The sequence below is a fragment of the Rutidosis leptorrhynchoides genome, chromosome 11 (genome assembly GCF_046630445.1).
Source record: "Rutidosis leptorrhynchoides isolate AG116_Rl617_1_P2 chromosome 11, CSIRO_AGI_Rlap_v1, whole genome shotgun sequence".
NCBI classification, from domain to species: domain Eukaryota; kingdom Viridiplantae; phylum Streptophyta; class Magnoliopsida; order Asterales; family Asteraceae; genus Rutidosis; species Rutidosis leptorrhynchoides.
In genome coordinates this window covers 179302502-179305324 of record NC_092343.1, presented here as the reverse complement: position 1 = coordinate 179305324, position 2823 = coordinate 179302502, and positions in this window count along the sequence as shown.

Genomic DNA, 2823 nt, shown 5'->3' with positions numbered 1-2823 from the left:
GACACTTGCAATCAAATAGCCGATTTACTTTCGGTTTCCAAAGCAAAGTGCACATTTGAAAGGCGGTTTACAGTCCCACATGACTATAAAAATTTAGATCCTTTAGGAAATAGGATCTTTATGAAAACATTTGATCTTTTGAAAATTCAATCTAGCTTTTACCCTAGATAAGTTTTCTGATTTGATCCACCATTGGTGTTGCAAAATATATTTGTGGATCAATATTTTGGCTAAAAACATTTAGGTTCGTGTAATCCACTGCTATCCCGGTATCGGAAAGCACACATCCAGTTTACTTGTTCCGTATATTACCTTTCGGCAAACTACCGTCCGGTTGTAAAGGAAAGCGATGAACAAGAAACTGTTAAGGCAATGTCTAATGACATGCTTTTGGTTATGGTCTTTTAACGTGTCGGATGCTAGAACTATCCTTGGTAGGAGCGATAGTAAAGATCATCCTATGATTTTTCGGTCTGGCACAAGGTCCTGTCTCCGACCATGCTATGCAACCACCGTTCTTACGGTTGACACCCGATTTGGTTCAGGTGACCTAATGAATTCCAGGTGAATTTCTTAGGATTTTACGTTCAATGGTAATGAACGCATTGAAAATGGTTTTTCAGAAAACAAATCGGTTTGTATTTTTGATCAAAATATTTTCTCGTTCATGCTCGAGTTTAGATATCATCGAATTCCATGAGTTTGAATTCTCAATCTTTAAGGTCAATCTCTAGGATTGAGTATTATCAGTCTTAAAAGCTGATTTTTAATCTTTAAGGAGATTATCCTTTTTTGGGGATCTGATTCATTAGTCTTATCAAGCTAATTTGCACGGTGCCTCCCCATTGTACGAGATAAATCCTTCTCATGGTTAGGATAAATCTGACCACTTGGCGACCCTGTTTGATGCTGAGGTCCGTGGATTTTCAGCCGATTTTAGTGATGACTTTTCTAGATTTTTCGTCAACCTACAGCTGGTCTGGACGACAACTTCTTGACCTAAATCAAGAAGCGTGTGTCTTTTTCGGAAGACTTTACTTTCTTCAAATGATGGAATTGATTCATCGTGTAGATCCATCTTTCTTTCAAATGTATTACAGTAAATCGGGTAAAACTGATTAGTATCGTCCAAAGCAAAAGTACCTGCAATAATCTTGTACAAAAATATGTGATATATGTTTTAAATTGAATAACTTGGTACATTCTTCCCACACTTAGTTTCTTTCTTTGCTTTTTTATTTTCTTCTATTTCATTTTAAATGAATTCAAGCGTTTTAGGGTGTTTCTCAATTTATGTCCTTTTCGAGGTAACGATAATTTCGGTATTATCACCTAGTTTTCATCGTTCATAAATATGTATAAACATGATTTTGAGTTCATTTAATTGAAAATTTTTCAAATTTTCACAAAATTTGGCAAATAAACTAAGTATAAACCCGAGAAAATTTATAACCCTTCCCCACACTTGAGATCATGCAATGCCCTCATTTGCATGAAATCAGACTACAATTATAAATTCATGAGGGTGATTAGCGTAGAAAAGTGATTAAAAATACCGAGTTTGCAAACATATTGTTATTTCACATTTGATTTTTTGCGTCTTGTCAAAATCAGTAGCTTTTGCTGAACTTCATGACAGTCTTTGAAAGTGCGCTGTTTTACCCTGTTGTGTACATAACATAAAATACAAACATATATATACATATTTTTGAAGTTTGGTACATAACCCCACGTTCAAAAATTTATAATATATAATATTTTTGGCATCCTTTAGATCAATAAAATTAAAAATAATGATAACAAAATTTGTCGCCCCGCCCTCGGGTAAAGTAATTTCGGCTTAATGACCTAGTCTTCAACTCACGACGAATTTTAGAAATCATTTTTTCAACTTAATGAATTAAAATAAATTTTGTTTTTAAAAACTTAAATTAAAATGCATATTAATTTCATAAAAAACCTACAAAACAAAAATTCAGAATGGAGGGAGAAAACTAGTTCTTTAGTGTCTGCTAGCGGAAAAGACCAATCGAATTCCATTCTCGGAACTACACGAGAACAGAACAACTAACTCCAAACAGCATTTTCTTTTTAGAATATTTGAATCTCCTCACACTTAGGTAGATGTGGTGTCGAAATTGTGATTAACTTCATCGTCAATTTCTCTTGGACCATAATCAACTTGCATATCTGTGACTTTTGCTTTAAGCCAGTGACCAGCTTTTTCCGTAATATCCACAAATTCAACTAGCTTCGCCTTTTCTTTAGGCGACAGATTGGATACTAACCGGTTACATAACTTAAAGTTCCCCTTACTTTTAACATCAATAACCCGTTTAAAAAGTTTCTTCATTGAACTGTTAATAACGGGGTTATTTAATTTCGTATCAACTATGGGGTTCTTTATTATCAAGTCATCATTAGGTGTTACTTCATTTTTCCCACACTTAGGCATTTCATTATTGCTAAGCACTGCCGTTGGAGTTGGTAAAACAACATGGTTCTTACCAATCGTTTTTATTGGTTCAACGGTTTTGGTTGGTGGAGGTTTAGATTTTCGAATCATAAAGGTGATCCATTTGTCACCACTTTTAAGTGTCATTCTTCCATTTCCTACATCAAATAACGCCCCGGTGGACGCAAAGAATGGTCGACCTAAAATTAGAGGAATGTTTGGGTCCTCTTCTATGTCAATGACAATGAATTCGACTAGAAAGGTTAAATTACCTACTTGAATGGGTAGGTTGTCAGCAATTCCAACTGGGTGCTTAATGGTTTGATCAAAGAGTCGAACACTCATATCCGTTGGACTTAACTTACCTA